A 14,781-nucleotide genomic window follows, 5' to 3' on the forward strand; every position below is an offset into this window, starting at 1 on the left:
TCAAACAAATTTAGTCATCATTAACTCCTAAGACCTCTTCCCCTCATCAGCCTCCATTGCCCACTTCATCTATTTCAAACCCTAATCTCCATTGGTGGTGTTTTGAGCTCATTTTTGGTCTTGGTGTCCACTTTTGAAGGAAGGAAACCATTTGAAAGAAAAGAAGGAACTCCAAGATTGTGGGCGTACGTGACCAAAGTCCAAACCCTAATTTTTTGGGTTTTAAACATTTATAGTCATCATTAACTCCGAAGACCTCTGCCACTTATCAACCTCCATTGCCCACTTCATCCATTTTAAACCCTAATCGCCATTGGTGGTGTTTTGAGCTTATTTTTTTTTTGTCTTGGTGTCTACTATTCAAGGAAGGAAACCATTTGAAAGAAAAGAAGGAACTCCAAGATTGATGGATCTGATCCATACACTCCTTAAGCAACCTCCAGAAGGTATAAAACTATAAACTTGTTATCTATTTCTTTAGATCTTTTTAGATGTGGATTTTTGTGCTTATTAGCCCCATAATCTTGGTCCATTTGATTATAAGCTACTCTAGACCAAATGAGTTGTCCTTTTGGGCATTTTAGAGTGTTTAGAGTGATAAAACAAAGATCTTTACCTTTCTTTGCCTACTATGCAAAGGTTATGATGTCTTAATGGGTTAAGAAGTTAGGTTTTTTTGGTTTTGAGCATTTAATAGCCAACCAAGGTTATAAACTTGGAAACTTTATGATTTAGAACAATATTTGGGACTAAATCTGGGCTTTGGACGAAAGGAAATAATGAAATAAGCACTTAGTGTGAAAGTTTTCTATCTGATTGCTTACATTGGGGGTATTTATGAGTACGTTGCGTGTACGTAATTGAGTCCTCGTTTCTGGATAGTGAGTATGCCATGCGAACTTGCTAAGTACGAGGGGTGTACTCAGCCTGAGTTGACTCAGATTGACTTGTAACATTTGAATTACAAAAATTTTGACCAAGTTTGACCTAGGGGCATTCTGGGTATTTTTGCATTGTAGTACGAGATTTGGTGACTTTGTAATATCGAGAATTTCAGGTGCGTCTCTTAAACCCTTCTCATTTTCCAAGATTGTCAAATTAAACCCTTAATTTAAATATTAAGGCAAATGAGTACGCTGCACGTACTCATGCGGTTAAGTTGGACGCGGAATCACCTAGGCACGCTGGGCATACCCAGGGTTACGCTAGGCGTAGCGGGCCCAGATGAAAACCCTAATTTGTGGCTTGTACACTATAAAAGGAATGTTAAGGCCTTATCCTCAGCCACCATTTCAGAGAGTGAAACCCTAAGAGAGCATTTCCTTCGTCCTAAAGCTTGTATGTGAGTGTTTTGAGCTAAAAGTGCCTTTCTGTGTTAGTGAAGAAGAAGGGGAGGTGCTTGTGGAGGCTAGGGTTTGGAGTTCTAGCTTGGATCTGAGTTCTTTAGAGGGAGGAGCTTCACTTAGAGGTAAAAAGCTCAGAACTTTCCTCTTTATTTTCGTTTGGTGTTGCATGGTCCGTTTCTAGGGTTTAAGTCCCAAAGGTGGAGGCTTTATCAGGGAGTCATCTTTGAGTTATGGGCTTTAAAGTGTTGGAAGGGGAATGATTTGGGTGTTGGTGACTCTCACAATCATGCAAAGGCTTAAAGTCGCCAACTTTATGGATTAAGAGGCTTAGGGTAGTCAGATCTGGGAGTTGGACGTGTGTCTTAACTACTTAGGACCCCAAAAGCAAAGGCCATGAAACTAGGACTTATGCGGGGCGTAATCCCAGTATGCGCAACGTAGGGGGTCGCGTTCCCTGATTCTGTGAGGTTGTCGGGTACGCCCAACGTACAGGTTTGGTATGAGCAGCGTAACCCGGAGAGTGGACTTTTGTTAACTTTTAGGGTTTGGTCAATGTTTGGGTCTTTGAGCCATGAGAGGGGTAAAATGGTCTTTTACCCTTCCGAGAGTGCTAAAAGAGGGATTAGTCTAGCCTTGAGAGTTGTATTGATTAGAGTACTTATTCCATGTGATTAGGATGAGGCTAGAGCAGATCTTTACCGAGTTCGAGATTTACCGAGTTACCCGAGGTGAGTCTCCTCACTACACTTTACCTAGAGTGGTAAATAGAGTTATATGACAGATTATCTTGCATTCTATTTATGTGATTATGATGCACTGCATTATTTCTATGTGATTTATGCTGTGTATGCTCCAGAGTGTATAGAGTTAGAACCGGAAGGTTCACAGAGTTAGGACCAGAGGGTCCACAGAGTTAGGACCAAAGGGTCCAAAGAGTTATAGCCTCGAGTGGCTAATATGTGTTATATGTGGTATTTTGAGGAACTCACTAAGCATTTATGCTTACAATGTTTTGTGTTATGTTTTTCAGGTACCAGTGACGATCGCGGGAAGGCGCCGTCATGATCAATACACACTATTTGAGTTTTTATATGTTTTGATCTTGGGATGTGTTTTTATGGATTTGATATGTGATACATCGAGAGCCTTGGTTTGAGGGATTCGGGTGCACCTTCGGGCGTATCTGAACTCAAACTAAGGATTTGAGAGATTTTCAAAATAAGACAAAATTTTTCTAAAAGAGTAAAAGGTTTTGAAAAGAGCAAAGCAGAGCAGTGTGTACGATCAGCCACCGCCCGAACGGTGATTTCCCAAAATACCGTTATATTATGTGTTATGAGATATGATATGATATGTTATACATGTTAGAGTAGGCTAGGTATTCTTATTAGGACTAGAGTGGCCTGATTTGTGATGCCTTAGCCTAGGGGTTTTGCTGTTAGGAGACGCTTGAGAATGAGTAGGTAGCAGCGAGGAGCTTATGAGAGTTCTGCTAGAGAGTAACTTATGCATAGTGAGAGTATAGTACTCGGGATTTGGGGTCCTAGGAAGAGGACTTGGGGTAAATACTGATGCGGTGTGGACGGTAGAATTGGGCCCGTACTACTGAAGACGCTGGATCCGTGTGCAGCCCAACTAAGAATCGTTAGGGTACCAGGGATCGAGTAGGAATGGGATATCGAGTGTGTGCGTACTCGAGCGAGTCTCTGATATTTTGTGTTGTATTTCAGATACATCATGGTTGGGACACGCCAGAGACCTGAGACCAACGGAGTGAGTGATGAGGAGCTCCGTCAGATGATCCACGAGGAGGTGGTTGCGGCGATCCGTGCAGAGATACCAGAGATGTTTGGGTCTATTAAGACCACCATGATTGATACTTTCGATGATAGATACGCAGCGGTTACTGAGACTACAACTACTGCGGCCACTGCGGCTGTTGCTGCTGCTAGACCTCAGGGTGGCGATTCGTTGTTGTTCCGAGAGTTCAGCAACACTAAGCCACCAGAGTTTGATGGGACGCAGGATCCAATTGCTGCGATGAGATGGGTTTCTGACATTGAGGGATGATTCTATACGTGTTCTTTTCTGGAGCATCTGAGAGTTCGGTTCGCGCTGAACCAGCTTCGCTTGGGAGCAAAGGACTGGTGGAAGTTTGTGACAGCGTACTATTCTTCTGCAGAGCTTGCCACGATGACCTGGGAGAGGTTCACTGCTATGTTTCGTGATGAGTACGTTCCCCCAGTGGAAAGGGAACTTTTTCCCCAGGAGTTCTTGACCCTCAAGCAGGGTATTGAGTCTGTTACTGTGATCACCAGGATGTTCCATGAGAGGGTGATGTTCTGCCATGAGCACGTGTCTTCTGAAAAGGCACGCATGAGTCGGTATTTGAGCATTTTGAGGAGAGACATCCGCAAGTTCATTGCGAACTCGTCGTACCAGACATTTGCTAAGCTTCAGAAAAATGCTCGGAAGAGGGAGATAGAGCTTGAGACTCAGGTTAGGGAGGAGGCGGAGTCTCAGACGAGGGATCGGTGACCGACTCTGTCCCAGCTGGCAGCCAAGTGGGCCAAGCCCGCCGATTCGAGATTAGGGAACCAAAAGGGCCGTACTTGTGGCAAGTGCGGTAGGAGTCATGAGTGGATTTGCATAGCAGGGTCTTGCTACAAGTGTAGAAAGGAGGGGCATATGTGCAAGGATTGCCCAAAGGGGTTTGCAGTTTGTGCCACTGCAAACAAACCGGACACCGGAAGGCCGAGTGTCCGTATTTGCGGGGGTCAGCACCGGGAGCATCACATGGATCTTCCCCCGCTATTGTATGAGCTACAGAGAGTCGGTCGGTCAAAGCCGTGGCACCGAAGGCATGAGGAAGAGCCTTCCAGTTGACAGCGGACGAGGTCCGCGCAGCGCCCGATGTCGTGGCTGGTATGTATTTTTTCATGTATTCATTTGATGTTTGAGATATTGTGCTTATATTATGATGTGCGTAGGTACTTTCTTGTGAGTTATGTACTTGCCTTCGTGTTATTTGACTCGGGTGCGAGTCGATCTTTTGTATCATTAGCCTTCAGTCAGCACATCGGTACCAGTCGGGTGGCGTTGAGTCGACCTTTGCGAGTTTCCATAGCTGAGAAGAGAGCTGTGTACGTCACTGATGTGATTCGAGAATGTGTACTAGAGATCTTCGGCATTGAGTTTCCGATTGATTTTGTCCCGATTGTGATGGGAGATGTTGTTGAGTTTTGAGCATTCTAACACTCCTAAGTGTACATGCAACCCTAAATACCTTGGATCTATGTTTTCTCTATTATACATGCAAATAAGAACTTCCAAGGTATTATCCTAATCTAGCATACAAAACAATGAGTGTAACAAGATAGAATACATACCTCTTTGATGTAGAAAGTCTTCATGAAGCTTGAGTGCCTAGTGTCCCAAGTATGACACCTCAAATGGTTCACACAACACCAAATACACTTGGAATAACTTGAGAGAAATCTACACTTCATGAAATCGGCTAGCCCTTCTATTACTCACACTAAGTGGCCGATTTTGTCAAGAATAAGATCTTTATATAGTGTTACAATTAGGGTAAACCCTAATTGTCATGACTTTCCATTTCCTTGGATCCATGGATTCAAATACACCATGGAGAATCCATGGACCATCCTATGGGTTTTAGCCCAACTTGATTATCCATGGAGCATTAGCCCACTATACAAGTATGGATGATTTACACAATCAACCCATATATTAAATTAGTCTTCTTTTGATCACTTAATTAATCCTAGATTAATTCTTGATCAATACTAATTAAATAATCTTATTATTCTTATTATTAATATACTAGAACTTATAATATATTAATAACCATAACTGTCTTATTTCGCTCATTATAGTCTATCCAAGTGCATGATGCCATGCAACCCAAATGGACCATGTCGGGTCGGGTCAAGTCTTACCAATTATAGTTATGGACTTAGACATTAATCCAACAGTCTCCCATTTGGATAAGTCTAAAACTAATATTGCGTATGACTTCAGGAACCGACTGGCAATCGTAGCTCTCAAAAGCTTCTGTTGAACTCTAACCTTGTAGATGAACTCTGACCTATGTCAGTGACTTGTCCATTAGATAAGGTATCATATATTCCTCCATTTTAGATATCATATGGACTGATACATGGATTATAATCATTCTCTCTGTCCATTTGTTGTTTCCCGATTTCCGATTTCTGACGACTGACTAATTGAACAAATCAAATCTGTCCTGGCCCGGCCGAGCACTTCCATTTGTCATCATCAAATCATCGAGGGGCCCACAGATATCACTTTTATCCCGAAGGTAAAATGGAATGGATAAACTTCGACTCTTATGGCTTGTTCTACTACTTGTTGAATCATACACAAAGACACGTTTTATAGCACCGAGTTACCAAATGCATTTTCGTGCAATCAATGTACTATCAACTCATAGTAACAACTCATATCTCTAGGTTTGAAGAATATAAGATATTATCGTCTCATGATCACTTGTGATAAAAATCCATGAAGTGATTCCAATGAGCGTGGGTTGAATCCAATACTCAGAACTTATGAGCACTCATGAGTGTTGTAGCCCTTTGTCCAACACCTTAGACCTCTACAAGCCAACCCATGACAGTCTTAATTCATATCTACTTCCAACATATGACCGACTGTGGATGGTTTGAATAACTTAGTCATTCCGGAAGAATAACCTAGTTTATTCGGGAAGTCAAAACATGCAAAGTGAAACACAATAATAATTGAATCCAATATGGTATCAAAACCTATGAACATAAATAAAACACCTTTTATTTATCACCATATGATTACACATTATTCATTGTATACTGTTTCAGCTATCAACTTTATTCTTGAATTTAAAACAATAGTTGTCCCATGCTCCAAGCATGTACACTATGTTTTCTAAACACTAGTCATGCCATACACCAAGTATGCATACTATGTTTGTCTATGATCTTCACTTTGTGATCTAGATCAATTGAACATAACTCCAATGATCCTCTTTTCACAGTCCCAAATCCTTACTGCAACTACAAGAATTCCAAATTCATGTCATTTACTGAAATCTGTTAGATTCTAAACTTATATGCATTGATCCTCCTGTAATGATTATGCACAAAGTCAGAAAGACATGACAACAATCATTACAGAGTATTCCAAAGGAGATCAGCTCCTTGGAAACATCCTTCTTGCATTAAGTTTCCTAATCTTAAACAGATTGAAAATTCTAACTTTGAAACATTTCCAGATTCCATTTTGACTATCACTTCTGAACAAGAGTTGCCTCCTTACAGACTATGTCAATATGGTCCTTCCAGAATTATCACTATACTTCCAACTGTCCTTGAGCACCCAATCTTTGGTAAACCTTAGATTTTCCTCGACAATTGTTTAATCCTTTTAGTCATATCCAGTTCTAAACCTTTTCCCTTTTTAATGCCCCAGGCATTTGGAAAATTTTAAAAAGGATGAATATAGCACATGTAATCGATCCTATATCCGAAGCGTATGTGACACGATTCATGATGTCTCACATAAAGACTAAACCAGTCTTTTGCTATAATATTTCCATTTCAATTTGCCAAGTTCTCATAATTCAGATTATGAAAAGGGATGCTGTAATCATAATATAATTTTAGAACGCAAATAATGGACCCATATACAGAATTTCCTTATGTTGAGCCATTCCAACATGAAATTCATATATATATCCTTGACTAAATGATTAAAACCTCACGATCTAAGCTTATAGATTTGAGATGAAGTATAATTTCCTCTCCCTTAATTATAGCAAAACAACTCTTTCCCAATTGAAACTTTTGTTTTCTATAATTAACATTGCTAGCTTGCAATACTTATCATAATTATCATGCTCCCACTAACATGATGATTATTAGCATAACACTTATGCTCCCACTAGCTTTGACATGTACTCAGAAATCAACTGACTTTCTTACCAAAGTTCAGATTTCTGATACTAGATTGTTTTGATAAGACTTTATCAAAATCATACACCTTCCCTTAGATAGTACACTTGTGTGTTTAAACAATTATGAAGAGGGATGTCGTAATCATAATGATTAGACCTTTTTGCCACTTCTCACAAGTCTAGGTTAGTGTGCCGGTAAACCACACATGCTCCACTAACGACTTTGAGAATGCAAATATCACAATTGCTATCTAGCTAAAATCTACTTAGTGAAAGTGTTTCCTCACCATCATTTTCATGAATCGGAGAGAAACCTTATGACACTTAGATTTAATGGTGTATGTGTTCTTATCCATGTGAATTGTCAAACCCATAGTCACAAGACAAGGATAATGACAAATCCAAACTCAAATGGACTGAACTCAATCTTAATTTCTTGCCACTTGGCAGCTCAAGGGCCTGCCATTGCTTCCAAGTTGTTATGCAACCAATTGAGAACTCTAAGAACTCATATGCAAAGCCAACTTTAACTGGAATGGGCATAAAATATGTCAGTACGATAGGTTATAAACCTCAAGTCGTGTGCTAGTGAAGAACTTCAGGATTTATTCTTGATTAGTTCTTGAGACTTTCAAGACCTTTAAGACTCCCACTATCCTCTTGACATATAAGACTCCCTTGTCAAACATCCAAGAGATAGTGCGGATTCTAATCAAGACAAACACTTCACACAATTGGCCTAAGTTGGTCTTTGTTTTATCCAAAACATCACAACTTACCAATTTCAAATGTACAAGAGTAGAAAACTTTTACTCTTAAATTTAACAAGTGTTTTAAACCTTCTTTAAGACATGTAACTCAAGTTACAATCTTGGAGTATGACTCTAAGAATTGTTTTGGAGCGAAGTATGACTCATCTTCTTGATTTAACCATTTCAACAATTGAAGTTCCTCTTCTTAGTCATAAGAATGCACTAAGATTTCCTTAGAGAAATAATTTTGATATGGTTTCTTAATCATTAAGATGATCACAAAAACTTATACTAAAGTACTCTCCCATCTTTTCAGATTTGAGAAACTTTTATCTTTCTGCCTAAGTTGATTCTTCTTATTCGCTATGCCTTACATTGGAACCTTTTCTAATGTCTCGGAGTTACACTTAAGCTTGTAAGTATAATCATATTTACTAAGCTTTAGTAAACTATGACGAATAGTCTTATCGATCTTTTGTGGTGGACTTGACCAGTGCACAAGAATGTGTACTCGATCCCTTAGTCCTTCACTTGACTCACACATCCATGTGAACAAGTAATTAGTCTTACTTTTCCAATACTTGAAAGTTCTCATTCATCATGCTATACAACTTGCATGATTCCAAGTTCTGGTCCAATTGAAACTTGGGTGATGAGAATCTTTCCTTATTTGGTAAATTTAGACATTACCACAAATGAAAGAATCAATTTCATATTTCCACTCTTGCTATTAATGGAATCATATAAGCAACAATTTTTTTTCCTCAAATGCCATTGTAAGGATATTTTGAAATATATAAAATCAAAAATTTTCTTTTATTTTAAAACTTTGCGGAAAAACTTATCCTTACAATCCATATGAAAACTTGTTGTTATCTATTCCTAAGCAATATCTCATAACTCCTAAGAAGCAGCTCAAGAATCCGATCTTCAAACTACGCGATAGAAATCCATCTACGCGATCAGATTCAGCATATTCTTTCTTTAAGTTCCTTTACTTTTCTTTGATTCTTAAAACATCAACATGTGACCCAGTCACATCATGTAATAAGAATCTCAGAATAGAAACTTAGCAGAGTTAGATAGTTGACTTTACCTAAAGTAGAGTCAAACTTATTGACTATAACACCCTTAGGTAAATTGGCAGATTTGCAACCAATGCCCCTTCCTTTGGCAATATAAACATATGGACCCTTTGGTAATGGTACACGGGACTATCACAGACTTAGCTTTTCTCTTTACCATTTGGTCAACCCAGTTGACTATGGCCGATCCCTTTCCACTGGGAAGAGAGAGCTTTACTAGATTTCCTGTGTCACTATTGTCAATGTCCATCAAGTTTTAAGGAAGTTGATCTTAACAAATAGATAAGATCATTAAGGGTCTTGTCATAGTCTTTTTCATAGGTGTTCCAAAAGAACTCACTATGTGACTTAGAAAGTAGTTGAACCACCAACTTTCTCAAGACTTTGACACCCAACTCTCCCGGCTTGTCAATATGTGACTACATCTCCAAGATGTGATCACACCTAGACCTTGCCTTTTCAATAGGGCTTGAGTGACCTTGAACTTGTAGGTTACGGAGAATAATTGGAGGAGGTGAAAGAAGTATGATTTCCATGGGACATCATCTTCATTTAGGAAAGCTTGTTTCAAGAGATTTGGGAAGATCATAAATGTCTAAACCAGACATCTTTTGGGAGATATTCAAGATAGTTTATTTTAAAGTCCTTAATATGACACCCAATATGAAATATTAAGGCTAGGACCCAACAAACTATTTTATAACTTAGAAGAGGGATGCCGTAATCCAAGCTATAAAATATTTGAAGGTAGGTGAATGACGATTCACCAATTTCCACCAAGATAAACGAAATGTACTATTAGGTTTTAATTGGTTTTTGAAACTCCTAGATCTTTGAGATTCATTGAAGTGTTCAATGGCATGTTTCAATCTCGAGTGTGCCCTTCAAGTTTTGTGACTGGGATGCCGAGGATCACAAAACAAGGTGTCAAGTAACCATGCAAATTACTTGGTACCCTTAAGTGTTTACCCCTCAATCGGTGTGCCGGTTAACCACACACGCTCCATCGATACTATGATAAACATTAAGTTACCCTTTGCCTACCTTGTTAAATACGATTTAGTGTGCCGGTTAACCACACACGCTCCACTAACCGACTTAAAACAAAGTGCAAAGTGGAATTTCATGGATTAGCACCTTATTCACATTTTTCCTAAGTAACTAAGATTGGGTATTATTAAGAGTTTAGTTACATAGTATTTATCATTAATACTTTTAATGAAGGGAGAATTATAGTCTTGTCAAACCCGTTCGGCTAACGACCCTCCACCAGTCAAGCAAGCGGTGGGTGAGAGTGGACACCCATTAAGTTGCCATTTTATAGGCAACAACCTTATACCCACCTTATAGACCGACTTCGTGAATGAGGCGTACTAGCGGTAAGACTGACTTTACTCTTATACATATATATATATATATATATATATATATATATATATATATATATATATATATATATATATTATTAACTTATAATATTATAAAGTATAAGGGTTGAATTTTAACTCTTTAAAATTCTAAGGGCTAACTTGGAATTAAAGTATTCATAAGTGAGAACTTTTCAAATTCCAAAACTTGAGGGCAAGTTTCGAAACTATTCAAAACTAATTAATTCCATAACTTATGTGTTTAAAGTAGTTTTAATCCAAAAACTCTTCAAGTTCCATACTTGAGGACAAGTTATGGAAGACTTTAAACTAATAAAAGAATTAACTTTTTCCTTTATTTTATAACTTATGGAATTAATTAAGGTTACACTTTTTTATTTATTTATTATTTAATGAAGAGACTCTTGGTCCTCCATAACTTGAGGACAAGTTATGAAGTCATAAACCCATTTAATTAGAACTAGACTCTTCATTTTTGTAACCTTTGCCAACTATTATGAGTTTTATGAAACTTAAATGTGACTTTTCATATAAATTGAGGACAAGTTACAAAAACACATTTTAGAATCAACTCTTAGATTAATTTGGATTGAAAACAACTATTTCACTCAACTTTTCTATTAATCTAAGCAACTCATAAGAACAAGATAATTCAAATCAAACTTTTTCATGTAATTAGCATGAACATTACCACATCAAAAACAAGTTTATAAGTTCAAAAACATCTTAGGGTAATGTTCCTAGTCCAATTCCAGCCAAAAAGGTCGAATTTATGCTGTCTGGGGGTCCAACTCGGCGAGTTGGATGCTTTTTGCCTTGGACTCGGCGAGTCCATTCATGGACTTGGCAAGTCTGCTGGGCAGATAGCATCAAAACTCGATTTTTCAGCTCTATTTGCAAGTATAACAAGAAAGCAAGCCTAGGCTCTGATACCACTGTTGGGTTTTGAGCATTCTAACACTCCTAAGTGTACATGCAACCCTAAATACCTTGGATCTATGTTTTCTCTATTATACATGCAAATAAGAACTTCCAAGGTATTATCCTAATCTAGCATACAAAACAATGAGTGTAACAAGATAGAATACATACCTCTTTGATGTAGAAAGTCTTCATGAAGCTTGAGTGCCTAGTGCCCCAAGTGTGACACCTCAAATGGTTAACACAACACCAAATACACTTGGAATAACTTGAGAGAAATCTACACTTCATGAAATCGGCTAGCCCTTCTATTACTTACACTAAGTGGCCGATTTTGTCAAGAATAAGATCTTTATATAGTGTTACAATTAGGGTAAACCCTAATTGTCATTACTTTCCATTTCCTTGGATCCATGGGTTCAAATACACCATGGAGCATCCATTGACAATCCTATGGGTTTTAGCCCAACTTGATTATCCATGGAGCATTGGCCCACTATACAAGTATGGATGATTTACACAATCAACTCATATATTTAATTAGTCTTCTTTTGATCACTTAATTAATCCTAGATTAATTCTTGATCAATACTAATTAAATAATCTTATTATTCTTATTATTAATATACTAGAACTTATAATATATTAATAACCATAAGTGTCTTATTTCTCTCATTATAGTCTATCCAAGTACATGATGCCATGCAACCCAAATGGACCATGCCGGGTCGGGTCAAGTGTTACCAATTATAGTTATGGACTTAGACATTAATCCAACAGATGTCTGTGTTATCGTGGGCATGGACTGGTTGAGCAGGTTTGGAGTGGTTATCGACTGCGAGCGACAGCTGGTGACCATACGAGACCCTAGTGGGGGAGTTCTTACGGTTTATGGAGTGGGTACCCGTTCTGGGTCAGCATTTTGTTCGGCCGTTAGAGCGAGGTAGAGCCTACAACAAGGCTATAGTGGGTTTGTGGCTTCTGTGGTAGATACGAGAGTAGATATAGAGAGGCCGAGGTCGGTCGATGAGGTCCCGATAGTGCGTGGTTCCCGGATGTTTTCCCCGAGGAGTTGCCGGGAGTGCCTCCCGTGAGGCAGGTAGAGTTCCGTATCAATTTGGTTCCGGGGGAAGCGCCTATCGCCAAGGCGCCCTATCGCCTTGCGCCACCAGAGATGCATGAGTTATCCTCACAGCTGCAGGAGCTGCTGGGGAAGGGGTTTATTCGGCCGAATAGCTCGCCGTGGGGAGTGCCGATGCTTTTTGTCAAGAAAAAGGATGGTTCACACCGGATGTGCATTGATTACCGGGATTTGAACAAGCTAACGATCAAGAACCGTTACCCCTTACCGAGGATCGGCGATTTGTTTGACTAGTTGCAGGGAGCATCTTGGTTCTCCAAGATTGATCTGAGGTCTGGATATCATCAGATGAGAGTGCGTGATGAGGATATCTAGAAGACAACATTTAGAACTCGTTATGGGCATTACGAGTTCGTGGGGATGCCTTTCGGGCTCACCAATGCACTGGCAACGTTCATGGATCTCATGAACAGGGTGTGCAGGTCAATGTTGGATCGTTCGGTGATCGTGTTCGTTGATGATATATTGGTGTATTCGAGATCCAGAGAGCAGCACGAGGAGAATTTAAGAGAGATCCTCAAAGTTTTAAGATCAGAGAGGCTTTAAGCCAAATTCTCCAAGTGTGATTTTTGGTTACGAGAGGTCCAGTTCCTAGGAAACCTTGTCAACCAGAATGAGATATTGGTCGATCCGGCCAAGATTGAGGCTGTGATGAGTTGGGAGGTGCCGAGATCCCCTTCAGAGATCAGGAGTTTTCTAGTGTTGGCCGACTATTATTGGAGATTTATCAAGGATTTCTCAAGGATTGTTGTTCCTCTCACCAAGTTGACATGGAAGGGCGTGGCTTTCAGCTGGGGCCCGAAGCAGCAGGCCTCATTCGACACACTTCGCCAGAGATTATGCGAAGCCCCGGTGTTAGCCCTTCTAAAGGGGATGTAGGATTTTGTAGTGTATTGTGACGCGTCGATATCGAGATTAGGTGCGGTGCTGACGCACAGAGGGCATGTGATATCATATGCATCAAGGTAGCTGAAGCCTCATGAGATGAGGTATCCTACTCACGACCTGGAGTTGGGGGCAGTGGTGTTCGCCCTCAAGATCTGGCGTCACTATTTATATGGGTTTCGGTGTACCATATAGACGGACCATAAGAGCTTGAAGTATTAGATGGATCAACCCAACCTGAACGTGTGCCAGAGGAGATGGTTGGATGTGGTAAAGGATTATGAGTGCGAGATCCTGTACTAACCGGGCAAGGCTAACATTGTAGCCGATGCCTTCAGTTGTAGGGCGGAGAGTGCTTCGATACGAGATGTTTGTATGAGGTTGACGGTGATGACTTCGGTGTTGGACACCATTCGGGAGGCCCAGGTAGAGGCCATGAGACCGGAGAACCGCAAGAGAGAACGGGTGATCGGGCAAGTATTTGAGTTCATTTCAGATAGTCGAGGGCTTATGACCTTTCAGGTTTTGATTTGGGTGCCATTTGAGGGTGGGGCACGTACCATTTTGATGGTGGAGTCACACAGATCGAGGTTTTCGATCCATCCCGGGGCCACTAAGATGTATTTGGACCTGAAGAGAGATTCTTGGTGGCCCTGTATGAAGAGGGATGTTACGTGGTTTGTGGAGAGGTGCTTGACCTGTCGCAGGGTTAAGGCCGAGCACCAACGACCGCATGGCAAGCTGCAGCCACTTGAGATTCCCCAGTGGAAGTGGGAATAGATTTTCATGGATTTTATCACCAAATTGCCAAGGATTGCGAAAGGTGTCAATTCAATTAGGGTGATCGTTGACCAGATGACGAAGAGCGCTCATCTTCTTCCTATCAGTGAGAGCTCTTCCGCGGAGAGGCTGGCAAAGTTGTATGTGAGAGAGGTGGTATCGCGGCATGGAGTACCGATCTCGATCATGTCGGACCGAGATGTGTGTTTCACTTCTAGGTTCTGGAAGAAATTCCACGAGGAGTTGGGTACGAGGCTGCATTTCAGTACCACATACCACCCACAGACGGACATTCAGAGCGACCAGACGATTCAGACGCTTGAGGACATGCTTAGGGCATGGGTGTTAGAATTCAGAGGAAGTTGGGACACACATCTGCTGTTGGCTGAGTTTTCTTATAATAGTAGCCACTATTCGAGTATCGGTATGCCTCCCTTTGATTTGTTGTATGGGAGGAGGTTCTGGACTCCCATCTGCTGGGGAGAGTTCGGGCAGCGAGTGTTGGG

The sequence above is a fragment of the Lactuca sativa genome, chromosome 5, assembly GCF_002870075.4.
Source record: "Lactuca sativa cultivar Salinas chromosome 5, Lsat_Salinas_v11, whole genome shotgun sequence".
In the NCBI taxonomy this organism is placed as follows: Eukaryota; Viridiplantae; Streptophyta; class Magnoliopsida; order Asterales; family Asteraceae; genus Lactuca; species Lactuca sativa.